The sequence below is a fragment of the Grammomys surdaster genome, unplaced genomic scaffold, assembly GCF_004785775.1.
Source record: "Grammomys surdaster isolate TR1022 unplaced genomic scaffold, NIH_TR_1.0 141, whole genome shotgun sequence".
In the NCBI taxonomy this organism is placed as follows: Eukaryota; Metazoa; Chordata; class Mammalia; order Rodentia; family Muridae; genus Grammomys; species Grammomys surdaster.
The window spans coordinates 1,977,051-1,991,350 of record NW_021604599.1 but is presented as its reverse complement, the minus strand read 5'-3'; the positions used below and the strand labels follow the sequence as shown (position 1 = coordinate 1,991,350).

Sequence of the window (14,300 nt, the reverse complement as noted above, 5' to 3'; positions counted from 1 at the left end):
TCCCTCTTCCCACCCTCTCAATTTTGATTGTATGTGTTTGAAGAGGATATGGCATAGAGACTAGAAGAAGGTATCTGATGCCCTGGGGTTGGAGTTACAGGTAGTTGAAAGCCTCACAAATGGGTACTGGGACCTGAACTCATTCATGTCTTCTGGGAAAGAAGTCAGCATTTTAAAGCACTGAGCCATCTTATTAGCCCTTCCTTATTTTCTTAAAGCCCACACTAAGCTTCCTAAAGACACTGGATTTCTTTTAAGTTTGTTCAAAGTTTCAAAGTCCTTCTATGTGGCTCACTTTCCTGTTCTAATCTCTTCACGTTCTAGTCTTTGTGAGAGCAGGCAGCACACCCTTGGAAAGCAAAATCTGTATTAGTTGTAGAGCGCTCTCTAACATATTATCCTAATACTCAATGACTCCAAGCAACTGTTTTAATGTGGGAGCTCCTGAGTGTCTGGTCATGGCTGGGAACTAAATGGTATGAGCACTAATGGTGTTTCCTTAGAAGTAAAATCTATCCATATTCAGAACCTCAGAATACGACTTTTCTTAGAATCGGGGTCTTCATAGTTAAGATGAGGTCACAATAGATAAGGTAGGCCCTAAGTCCAAATTTGAACCCTTATATACCCTTATAGGAAAATGCTATAATGATTCAGCTACTCACAGGGTAAGGATAGCCATGTGACAATGGAGATATTGGAGTCAGCATCCACTGCTAAAGGACACCAGAGACTGTCAAAACCCCCCAAAATAGAAAGGTTTAAAGGACTTTTTCCCCTTGGTACTTTAGGGGGTATCCTGATTCTTGACATTTTGATTTCAGACTCCTAGCCTTCCAGTGAGATAAAAAAAAAACCTTTCTGGTTTTAATCCAAGTTTTAATAATTAGTTATAGCAGTCTTAGCAAAGCAGTATTCAGAGCTTCCTTAGGTTATTCTTGTATATTAATCTAATTTCCCGTTGCAGAATCAATCTTTCAGTTTACAAAAAATTGAAAACTTCATATAGCTCTCAAGAAAACCAGCAACACAAAAACACAAAAGCCAATCACTTCTTTCGGCTTCTGGACATGAGCACTTCAAGGTGAGTTTGTTAATTATATTTATTAGGCATCTACTAGATGTAAAACACTGTAGGAGCTATACTGACTAGAAATAAAACAAATTTCATCTCACGCTGGGGTGAGGAGAATTCTCTCTCCAGTTAAGGAGGAAAGGCTCATGTGAGCCTCAGGGTGCATATCTATGTTCATCAGATAGATCAGTCTATAATCATTTGTGTGTTGTGTCACTATTTGGTTTTAGTATTTACTCATTCAATAATTCAATATGGTACTTCATGTCTTAGCTGGAGAAATAATAAAAGAGAAAGAAATAAAAGGGATACAAATAGGCAAGGAAAAAGTAAAAAAAATTATTTCAACTATATTATTTTATTCATAAAGATCCCGAGTTCCTAGGGAACTCTTAGGTCTGATAAAGACTTTTATTAAAGAAACAGGATACAAAATTAACATACAAATACCAATAGTCTTCTTATATACCAGGAGCTAATGTACTAGAGGAGAAATCACAGAAACAGTGCCATTCACTATTGCCCCAAAAGAAAACTTGAACTAAGACTAGTCAAGGAATAGAAAGAAAACAGTAAAGGAGGAAGTTGAAGAAGACAGAAAGTAATACTGTGAAAAGAGCTATGCTAAGAAACTCACAGATTCTGTACAAATCCACCCAAGTTTCAATGTTGCTCTTCACTAAAACAGGCTGAAGCACACAAGAGTCTAGATTATAAAAGCAATCTTAAACAAAAACAAAAAAGTAACAGCAAGAGATACTAGAGTCCAAATCACTAACCCAGCATGACACGCCCACTCGGATGGCTCAATGGCAGGACTAGGAGACACTGATGTAAACTCATGCAGCTGTGGTCATTTCATGGTTTACAAAGATGCCAAAGCAAAGCAAAACAAACCAGAAGCCCAGCCTTGATAACAAACGGCTCTGGGAAACACGATGTATGTGGAGAAGAAAGCATATCCCAGTTTCACCCTGCAAAAGGCCAGCTTCAAGTGGATCATAGACATTAATGCAGAAACTCAAATTATGAAAAAGTAAAGAAAGGGTAGAGACAATGCTTTAGATGCGAGCATAAACAAAAGCTTTGGAATAGGGTTAAAGCTGCTCAGGAAACAATACCAAGAAAGGACAGATGGAAGAACTTACATGTTTCTGCACAGCAAAGAAATACTAAGAAAGGACAAATTCAAAAACTTATGTGCTTCTGCACAGCAAAGAAAACTCTGGATTTACTTCTTACCCAGAGTTGTTGATATTTAGAATAGGTTTTTAAAAAGTAGAACCACCAACCAAAGAGTAAATATGGAGGGAGCCAGGAGTCCAGATATATATGCAGGAGAGGATGGTCTTATCTGATATCAATGGGAAGGGAGGGAGGCTTGATACGCCAGTGTGTGAGGATGCTAGAAGGGTGGGGCAGGAGTGAGTGATGAGTGAAGGAGCAAAGGGGAGAGGGTGAGAGGAGAAGGGATCAGGGGTTGGTGGAGGGGTAACCATGAAGGGAGATAGCATTTGAAATGTAAACAAATAAAATGATTTATACAAAACAGAAAAAAAGTAAATACAAAAATAAATCATAAATCACGGCAAACAAACCAACCCATAAACAAGCTGATGACACAAACACAAATTACAAATCCTAATGACAAAATGAAAAACTGTCCAACCACTCTATAGCTGTCAGAAAATGCAAATCAAACCTTCCCTGAGATTCCATTTCATTTAGATCAGAATGGTAAGCACTAAAAATTAATAACAAAAGCTGGCCAGGGTGTAGATAAAATATATATTGGCAGGAATATAAACTAGTCTAGTTACTAGTAAGTTCAGTACGGGAGTTCTTAAAACACCTAAAAATATATCTACCCTATGACTCAGCTACAGCATTCCTGGGTGTTTATTCAACAGAGGTCTCCAAGTACTACAGATCCTAGCTGCTCACTGCAGCACAAGGGAGCACCCTAGATGTCCAACAACAGATGACATGAGAAAGAAAAGATCACACACATAATGGAATTTTTCAGCCATAAAAATTATGAAAGTTATATCATTTGTAGAGAAATGACTGCAACTGGAGATAATTATATTAAATAAATTAAGCCAGTCTTAGGAAAAAATATTATATGCTTTCCTTCATTTGGAGTTCCTAGATTTTATATACATATAGATAGTCAAGTATATCTATATGCTATAACAGGAGAGTATAGAAAGGGAAAGGGAAGGGAGGCATGAGAGAGTAAGAAGCAGCAGTTGCATTTCGGTCTTATTATTTAAATGATTTACATATGTACATCATTTATGTATGCATATTCACATAAATGATCAAAAATAAGAGAGAAATAAAAACTTTAACGAGTATGAAGCTGAATGTGTTGAAGACACATTTCTGGTATTCCGACCCTTCTTGGCTAGTTTCGTCGCTTAGCAACATCCCTGTCTAAAAGGTTACTCAAGGAAGGATGCTTAGGTGATGAAGGGAACAAGCAACCAGCTGAGTAGATTGTCAGCTTTGGTAAAAATCTGTAAAACTCCTAATAGGGAGAACTATGTGGAAAGATGCTTTAAGGGCTTGTTTTCTGCCCAGCTCTGCCTGGTCCTATGCTAGATTTTTTCAGTCAAGATACTTTAGGATCGAAGACCTCATGAACACTCATTCAGTTTGCAATCCAAAGGGAAGCAAAGCATAATTACATCTCCTAATTGACCAACTGGCTCCCGTTCTTTGCAGTGAAGTTCTTTACTTTATGTGTTCTAATTCACTTGAGCTCATCCATGGGTTTCACTAATTAAGGTCCCCACGTTTGACAACTATTGATCCTGCTGTGTTAATGTCCAAGGATACCCTGAGATTAATGCAAAAATCTAGACTATTACCTAGTTTTGCAGGAAACATTTTCAAGAGTATGGAATGAAAAATTATAAAAATTAAAAGCAATCCAAATTGTTTGGATAGTATATTTCAATTAAGGAATTCAGGTTGAAAGTATACTACTTCTGTTGTTATGAATTGATTCTTTAAAGTTTTGTTTGTTATTAGTATTATCTTTCTCAATTTATCTATCTATCTGTCTGTCTGTCTGTCTGTCTGTCTGTCTATTTATTCACTTTACATCTGTATCACAGCCCCTCCACTCTTCTTGGTCCCCCCTTCAAGTAGCCCCTCTCCCATCTCCCTTTCCTTCTCCTCTGAAAGCAGGAGGTCCTCCCTGGGTACCAACCCACCCTGGCACATTAAGTCACTCCAGGACTAGCCACATTGTCTCCAACTCAGGCTGGACAATGTAGCCCAGTTAGGGAATAAGATCCACAGGCAGGAAATAGAGTCAGAGACAGCCCCTGCTCCAGTTGTAGGGAAAGCTGCATGAAGACCAAGCTGCACACCTGCTACATATGTGTGTGTGGAGCCTAGGCCCAGGTAATTATTATTACTACTACTAGTGTGTGTGTGTGTGTGTGTGTGTGTGTGTGTGTGTGTATGTACATGTGCACACATATGCCTGTTCATGATATACATAGAGCTCAGAAGACTGCTTTATAGAGCTGGTTATCTCTTTTCACTTTATGTGTGTTTTAAGGATTAGACTCAGGTCGTCAGGTTGGTGTGCCAGGTACGTCTCCCCACTGGACCAGCCCTCCATAATGTGTCCCAATTTTTTTTGTATTACAATACTTTACACAGTTTGATACCTTTGCATTCTGCCAGAAACAAAGCCGATCAAATTTGACAGGATGTAAAAGGAAGAAAGAAACCTAACTTCCAGCTTGAATCCTACCACCATGTAGTAGTTTCTGCCTTTTTTTCTTTTTTTCTTTTTAAATCTTGTTCTTGGAGAGTCTCTTGGATACTGTTTCTCCATGGTACTGTGGTTGAGATTTCCATATATGAGAAAGACCAGCCCCTTCAGACAGGTGCTAGTTAGTCAGAATTCCCAAATCATCTTGTTTGAACAGAAACAAGTCCATCCTAATTTTCAAATCTGTGGATATCCTAAGAGAAGCCAACGAGAGAAAGGCTTGATAGTGATTGCATTTTTATATACGTTGCAAATAGAGTCAAGTAACTGAAGGAGGATGAGAAGAGCTGCCCGCGTCACAGGCATGCCAAGCAGTCACTATTATAATGTTCTTCGGGATGATGTCTACACTGTCAACCTTCCACACAGAGCTTGCATCTGTTGTTTCAAGCCTCCGACGGTAACAATTTTCATTTTTTTGCTATGCAGTATGATATGCAGCAGAATGTCAGTCCTTCCTGTAGTTCTATAAAAATTCTAGGCTTTTGAGTTACTATAAATAGAGGTTAATGCTGCTTCTTGTTTTTACTGTATCATACTGGATAAATTTAAATCTGCACGCATACCATTTGCAGATAGTATAGAAATATGGTGTATTGGGATCTTGGATCTTAGTGGATGATCTATTATCACTGCTTTCCTAAAACAGTTCTGTTCCTAACTGCATCCTAATAGTTATTCTTACGCCCACAAGTAAGTGCAGAACACAGATTCCTATGGAAGAAGCATCTTGTCGTAGCAGTCGGAGATCATAACAGAAACCAGTCAAAATGCAGAGAAGACCTGAGCATGGATGCCCAGCTCCAATGAATTCATCTACAACACAACTCCCACACCTACCACTCAGGGAATTATCCTGAAAAGAGGCACAGAAAAATTGTAAGCATCAGAGGAACAGGAAATGTACCTTCAGATTGTGCATTCTATCTAAGACCGGGAAGCCACACCCACAAAGTATCAACATCATGACTGCCTAAAAATGGCCTGAACAATTCTGCTATCACTTGAAGTCCCAACATAAATATGGGGGTGGCTATCACATGGTTCCACATCTAGATGAAAAGATACAAGCAATTAGAAACTGTGTAGAGAGGGAGAATTAGTCTTCCCCAGGGGTGAGCCTCCTGATTGGTTATTTAGTACCAAATGGTCAGCACTTGAAATACATATTTAGCAACAGTGAAGAGATCTAGCAGGTTGCATTTACATATTTACTCACTTACATGTATACACATGTGGTTAAGGAGGGGGTGGTCTGTGAATTTGGGAGAAAATGGGAAATGGGAAAGATTAGAGTGGAGGAGAGGGACTGGGAAATGATATAATTGTATTTTAATTAGACATTTAAAATATACATATATTGATTTATTGTATATGTTTCTCTAACTATGGAATCTGTTTGATGTAAACCAGCTAAAAACTCAGCTAATGTATGTACACACAGGTGAGTGCATGCACACACACACACACACACACACACACACACACAATTTGTTAGACCCCAGCAATCAGTGTGTATGACAACATGCCTCCACTGAGCTACAGCCCCAGTTATATTAATAGAGTGAGAAGAATTCTTATTATTTTATCCTTATATTTATTATTTTAAGTGTTTTTTTTAATGAGGTTTTCCCAGTAGATCTTTCTAGAGGCTGGGAGCCTCTCCTAGGATATGCATGCCTTCCTGACCAATTAAAAATAAATTCAGCCTCAGGAAGTAGGATCAGCTCGCTCTTCAGTTGGCTTATGACCCAGAGGTGGAATGAGGCAAGGTCAAATAGGCCTGGAGTGCTATTTTAGAAGAAAGGGAAGCAGGCCTCCATAACCACCCTTCCATGACCTGTGGTTTGAGAATCAGAGCTCTGCGTGGTTCCCACATCACAGCTGCTTTCTACATCACCAACACTGAGCACAGGAAATGGAATGGCACATAGGCTGCAGTTTATAGACTCTGTTCTCTCAGCAAGAGAAATGTGATCTCTGGGCTCTTACATTCTCTCTAGAGTGGCATCTGAGCTCGCACATGAAAGGAATTGCCTGTCTCATAAAAGGGACCTTCACATGCGAGAAGCCTAAATGATTTTAGAGGCATGTAAGGAGGTGGTAGGGTTTCTGTTTAGACAGAATGCTTGAAAATTTTAAGAATATTTCAGTCTATTTGATTCTTGAAACATGACTACAGTGTGACCTGAAAAAGAAAGTACTTACAATCACATAAAGATTATGCATTCACTTTCTTCTAAGAAACCACAGGAGACATAGCACCCAAACTATGTTAAATTCCAGACAGCTGGGAATTAAACCATTTAACAGAGGCACTCTGCTGAACTGGCTCTGGTAATCATATCTAACTCCAGGTCAATCAATCTAACTTTGAAAGGTCTTGCTGAGAAAATAGGTGACTTGAGTTTCAGTGGACAAGTATTTTTCTTACTTGGAGATCCTATGCAGCTCTAGATCTAAATGTTCTGCCTGAGCAATTGGCTTTTAGGAGCTTGCAAAATGTAGGGGACATGATGTCTCTGGGTTTCTGACAGCTGTGTGTGGGTTTTCAGAATTTCCATTCCTTTGAGATCTCCATACATGATCACTGCATTTATGTGACTCTTCTCCCTCCAACTCCTCTCCTGGCTCCTACTCCTTCCCCACTTAATGATCACCTCTTATTTGATTTTGGTACATGCATTTATGCATACATACATACATACATACATACATACATACATACATACACACACACATAGCTTGCCAACTTCATTGGCCTAAATATCCTGGGCTGATCTTTTGGAATTTAGCAGTCTATCTGGGAGCTCATCCTTGAAGAAAATGGATCCTTCCCCTCCCACCCGCCATCACCTACCTTTAGCTCCTCTTCTATGGGTGGGACTTCCCCCATGCACACTGTTAACTTAGATTGCTACTATGCAGATCTTTCGAGTGTCTGACACTGCTGAGAGTTTATGGGTGCAGTTTCCCTGTCATGTCTAGAGGACACTAGCACCAGGTGTCATTCTTACAATCACCGAGAAGTGTAGCTCTTATCCTGCACCACAAAGGGTTCTTTTTGCAAAAGATGGAGACTATTATAGAGATATGCATTGGTCAAAATATACAGAGAAGTGACCATGGAGTGCCCAACCATGATTGAAATATCTGCAAGAAAGCCCTTTCATCTAAGGCTCAGGGGAAACTATGGAAGAAGGGGTTAAAAGATTGTATGTATTATCATAACTCCAGACACAGGAGTCTGTTGAACGAAGCTGAGACTTGATGCCATTTATCCAGGAGTATTCTATCTGAACTAAATGAAAAGTCAAGCTTCACTTTCTACACGTGGTAATCCTGGTGTAGAAAAATCCCATTCCAACAATGATCAGCAAAACCATCTACACTCCAAATCTTTTGTATCTTTGAAAGCTGTCTGGAGAACTTCCAAAGTCAATTGTCCTTTACTTCCTTCAGTTATACTGTGTAAAAAAGAGAACATATTCTTGGGGTTCTGGGAACAATGCTTGCTTAATTTTCTATGTTGTTGTCTTGGCCTGCTACATCTCATGAGTCTGTGACGGTGAGTTGATTTTCTAAAAGCTGCCACTAGAGGGAGCAAAAGCACTAGGTTTGCCACAATGTTGCGCCTGATAGGATTTTCTTCATCCCAGACATTATATCTGTACCTTTAGATCTCTAAATAGTCAGAGCCTACACTATCGCCCATGTGTTTGTGTTGATGATATTATGAATAAAACTCAACCCCAATGTTATCTTCCTACTTGTTCCTTCTGTGGAAATTAATTTAATATATTTGCTCTCTCATTTATGTTTTATGTTGTAAGGTTATCCATCGAAATACATAAAACTTCAGAATTGCATAAGTTTCCCTTCTGAAACTTGTGAATCCATGATATGTATCCAGCTATTTTCCTATGATGAAGAGAGAACCTTCTAAAGTGATGAAGAAGAGACGCACAGAAGAAAACTACGGCGCTCTCTTAGTACTTTAACTGTCTTAACGCCTGTATCTCTCACTTAGCACAGGATGCACCAGGAAAGTCAACCACAAATACACCTTGTTTTTTTTAGAATGGCATACATTTTGAAAGTAGCATTTTCAAAAATAAAAATGTATATCCTATCTAACATAAAATAATACATATAAATGCACACACTCTTATGATATATTAAAAGGGATATATAACTCTCGTAGCAGAAATGTTTGCCCTAGTGAAAGTTCCCGTCATTTTTCACCTATCTCATTATCTCTGTTACTAACTTTCTAAAACACAAGGTGAGGTAAACTGAGTGGCTAAAGGTATTTGCGTTGAGTTGGAACTCTCAGGCCATTAAGGGACCGTGCAATCTAGCTTCCATACTAAAATGTTTAGTTGTTTCATGTGACTACTTAAGAACTCCCAAGTGTCTAGCTTCAGTTATTATTTATATAGAAATAAAGATGGCTTCTACTATTAAATATGATTCTATTTCCTGCACATTGGCCACTGTAAGGATGTAATTGACAATAGTCTTATTTAATTCTTGTCTAAGCTCTGAGGGAGGTGTGCGGACATGTGCGCATGCTCTCCCATCTTGTAGGAGCAGCAACTGCAGACTGGTGCAAATTAGTGATTTCAGTTTATAAATCTATATAGCTCCTGACACATACTGCTCTCTACTCATGCAAATTCACATCATTGTGGGTTTTGTTGAAAAGGGGAACAGTAAGAGACATATTCCTAAGGGACATCTTTAAATTACCATCACTCTTCTCTCCCAGGCAGAACTATTATCTCCCCTCTGCTGCCGTTGTGCTTTGAGGTGTCAGGATACAGGATATTTATGTATCCATTCCCCTATATACAGAGGAAACTCCAGGAGCTGGAAATGGGTACGTAATTCATTTTAGTGTCTCAATCGCTAGCAGAATGCCTGGTATTTTGGAGGGGATCCACGAATGAGTATTGCGGATTGCCAAACTGAAAAATAGCAAGTTTATTCCTCATTTTGGATGTTCATCAGAATTTAAAATATATAAACTTGACTTTCTAAAAAGGTATATCTGTTCATGTGTTGAGTATGTATTTGTTTCCATTTAAATTTTATAGAGAGAGTTATTTATAAATATTTGGAAGAGAATTTGGCTTTGATTATATCCTCCATCTAATAATGAATACTGTAGATAGTCTGTTTCTGAACTGGCTACAGCTATGATATTTATAACTACATTGAAGTTATAACAAAAGACCCTTCTAGATGTTGACCATAAGTGTCCCCTCGCCCTTGGACATCACTAAAATATAACAATGTTTTGTATCTATTCTGTATGTCAAGGACTTAGAGTTATAATGAGAGATGGCATTTTCAGGTAGTATATTTAGCAAACATTATCAGAGGAAACTACTTGCTAATGTTTGATGTATTTGAAAAACATATATCTGTTGGCAATTCATTTTGCATTGTCATTAAATGTCGATTAAGGTTCTCAGGAGTTAGGTACAAATTCCATGTCTTTGTGTGTTGCACAGTACCTGATTATAGTGAAAATAATTAATATTCAGCTGTTTGAAAATATATTTGCTTTAAGTTCATATGTCTATTTCTCTCTCTGGAGTTGGTAAAAGTCTGTGGTAGTGGTGGTAGTGGTAGGGATGGTGATGGTGGTGATGATGGTGGTGGTGTCAGCGGACAATGATGGTTGAGCGTATGCAACCTTAATATTAAGTCTCTGCAGTGGGTAAGTGGATTGGAGTAGTCGTCAGCATGCCTGTGATCGAATGAATGGCTGAAGTCCATTCATCTGAGGTCTCTGATGTCCACTGATGCTCCTCCTCCCCCGATACTTAAGGATGGCTCCTCTTAGCTGACATGCTGTCCCAGAGCAGAGGGCCAGGCAAACCTCATTTGATGATTTGTAGAAGGCTGCATGGTCTCAGTAACACTCCAATTCTTACAAAATGAAATTGCTGAGCAGCGTCTCAGTAAGGTTCACTAAAGCCCAGCATCCCTGAGATTCTGAGGGTAGAAAATGAATTTTACGTCATGCGCAACAACAGTAAGGAGTAGGATTTAAAGGCCTACTTTCTTAAGGCTTATACCTATTGTTTTGAGCCTTATCAGGAGAAGGACCATAGTTTTATAAGAATTGTGGTGGTGATAGTGATGGTAGATGTGCTATCAAATAAGTCCACAGTGACGAGAGTAACGCAGGAAGTTCATTTAGGTTGAAATACACTGCCAGTTTTTTACTAAAATCATAAGCAGCTCAGAGCTTTGGAAATATAAGAATTTTAAAGGACATTTTTAATCTTTAGAAGTATGTTTTGGACAGACAAACTTTGTCCAGCGGTGTAGAGCTGCGCAGAATGCAGCTTCTGGCGGATACGGTGCACACACTTGTGTCTTCCAATGTCCAGACCTTTGCTCATCATTTATATTCCTCTTCACTAATCAGTTAGTGGAATGTTTTCTTTCTTCTTAGCATGACAGCGAAGTGTGTATCTATGTGTGCTTTTAAGTGACTCAACTTCAGAAATTTAGTTAATATTGCATTTATAATGGCGATAATGCAAGCCTCTCAATATCTAAATAAAACCCATTTTCCACAACCTTCATGGCTGACTCTGAGACACTTGTCACCATACCTTTGGTAGTAGCAATTTCCAAATGGAAGTACATGTTTTAAATGGGTACAGGTAACAAAGTGAGGGTTGAGCTTACAGACATGCCCTGTAATTAACCAGCTGGCAATCAAAACAACTGCTGGGTGTGAAATGAGACGGGAACCTGATAAAGCCCCATTTGTAGGGTGCGTAGTTTTAACTCATTTGGGAAAAGAAATGTATTCATTTGAGTGAGTATATAATAATATGACCCTTGTAACCTATGTGTGTACACTCCCTGGAGTTGGTAAGTGCACTGTGTAGGACAGAAGCCCTGCTGAGTCTAAGACTTTCCAGTGTTTTGAGGACAATATGCATCATCGCACCTGGGATTGTGGTCTAACCGGAAGTAAGTCAGAGCACAGAGCTCCCAAGACAACTCTCGCAAGCATTCAAAGAGAGTGTTGATAAGTGACTGGGGTGACATTTGCTTTGTTCTTAGAAATGATACATAGAAGACAAAAATAACCCAGTTGGATTTCATTTCTTTACATGCTAGCTGGCATGTGTTCTCCACACGCTAACTGGATAAGAGATGGTGATGGTTAGAAATGCTTCTTCCCTACCAGTAATGTTTTAATGAAGAAGATTGTGATAATAATTGAGGGTAAGAAACATATTGTTGAGAGTGTTTTGATATGTGCTTTAAGAGGTAATTCATGCAATCATGTCATTAACATCTTGAAAACAATTCTGAAAGAGTTTCATTCCTCTATACTTTACACAGGCCTGACTCAGAAGACATTTTATACACTTTAATTTTTTTTTCAGAATAAATGTAGAGAAGAATGAGTTCTCCAAGTGTTGATGCATGTATGTTATCTTGTGAAAAGTTGAGGGACTTGAGAGGCTGGAGCATGAAAATCATGAGTTCAAGGTCAGCCTTGGCTATATAATGAGTTCCAGTCAAGCCTGGACTACATTGCACAAATAGGTCTTCATTTCTATGCTCAGTCTCAAGGATGTGTGGGCTTCTTTGTTTAATTTAAATAAATACATATTAATCTAGATACAATTAGAAAATGACTCTAAGTTTTCTTTTTCTTTTTTCTTTTTTTTTTCTTTTTTGGTCAATAAGTATTTGTTAAAGTTTACTATTTGCAAAGAATCATCAAATAAATAAGACTGTACCTTTCTCTTACAGTTAATATTCTAGCCATAAACCCAAACATATCCCAAAATTAATAACCCACCTTGGGAACTGCTATAAAGAAAATGAGATTTTTGTGAGTGAACAGGTGTATATTCATAGGGAATTGTTGGAAATAAACTCTTGGGGTAGGCTTCTTGGAGCAAATCCTGAAGTGGAGGATAGAGTTTTCTGAAGAGTTGTGGAAACAGCTGTCAGGGTGTTAAGAGTTTAGAGTCGACGAGAAGCTGAGGGGAGATCAGCTATCAGAGACAGAGAAAGCATCACGGCTAAAGCACAGAGTGGTCAGGTAGATGCTACAAGCTTATGAAGAAAATGCATGGGGACTGCAATCCATTTGAACTGGAGCAGCCATAAAAAAGATGACAGAAAGGATACCATGGCAGCTGCTGTTAAACAAGCCTTTGCTTCTGCGACAGGGCTTGTAGCAAGTGTTTAACATCCCCTGTCAATCATACCATCAAAGCACAAGGCAAAGATGCTTGCTTTCCTCATTTACAGAAAAGGAATTGAGTTTGAATGCTTTGAGCTATCTTTCCCCAAAGCACAGCTAGTGCATACGACACCATCATACTTTAGCAGTATGACACCATCACACTTAGCAGTATGACATCATCATATTTAGCGGTATGACACCATCATACTTTAGCAGTATGACATCATCATACTTAGCAGTATGACATCATCACATATCTGATTTGAAGAAAATGGATTATTGAGGAACAGAGAGACCAGGGATAGGATATCAAACAGGGTCACATATATGTATACCTGTAATGGGCTTTAGCTGACAGGAGTGAAAGAAAAAGGGTAGTATTGCCATTTAAGGAAAGTCCGAAGATTAGGAAAGAAGTAAGTTTGAGGGGAAAAAATAGATTTCAGTTTTAAATAAAACTTGACCAGGATAAGATTATAAATTCTAGAGAAGTATTGGTCAAGAGCACAACCACATGTGTGAAAAAGTAGGGAACACTTGCTGAGAAATTTCTTGCAAAACCAATTTTATTATTTTTCATATTAACAAAATGAGGTCTACATTATTCTGGGGAAAAGATGAATAAACTATAGGCCAGGCTGAGCCTGTTTTGTGTTGTCAACAAGCTATGACATCCTTAAATGCAAAAGGGGGGGTCATGCTTTGTGGCATTTGAAGATTACATAAAAGTTTAGGGCCCCATAAATAAAATTTTATTAAACACAGCTTTTCTCAAAGGCTCAAACATTGTCTGTAGCTGCCACTGTACCACCACAAATTTTGGTTAGACTGCAGGGCCTCAGCATGGAGCATTTGTCTGGGATGCATAAGATTCCATCTTAACATGTACAAGAGAACACACTACAAATAATCCTATTAACTCCTGTTCCTGTACGACTCCTCTCTCTGCGCATGTGCTTTTGAGTAAGGGTACATGTGTGCACTCAGGTGCATGTATATGTGTACAAATGAGCATGGAGGTCAGAAATCAGCCTTGGGTGTAGCTCTCTAGATGTCCTTCACCCTGTTTTGTGGGGCAGGGTCTCTTACTGGAAGTTAACAAGCAGGACAGGATGGCTGTCAGTGAGCCTGAGGGATTCGTCTGTCTCTGCTGCCAGAGCATCAAGATCATAAGCAAACCCTACAGCACC

The 14,300-nt window shown here is 38.8% G+C and overlaps 1 protein-coding gene and 1 long non-coding RNA gene across 2 annotated transcripts in view; one reads left to right on the top strand and one right to left on the bottom strand.

Moving 5' to 3' along the window:
* Prkg1 (protein kinase cGMP-dependent 1) overlaps window positions 1-14,300 on the bottom strand; it is a 1,042,192-nt gene that overhangs the window by 68,560 nt on the left and 959,332 nt on the right. The window lies entirely within an intron of this gene.
* Window positions 9,642-14,300, top strand: part of LOC114618311 — a 74,416-nt gene continuing 69,757 nt past the window's right edge. The window contains exon 1 of the long non-coding RNA XR_003710946.1: window positions 9,642-9,753. This is a non-coding gene — a long non-coding RNA (uncharacterized LOC114618311). The remainder of the gene's footprint in view (window positions 9,754-14,300) is intronic.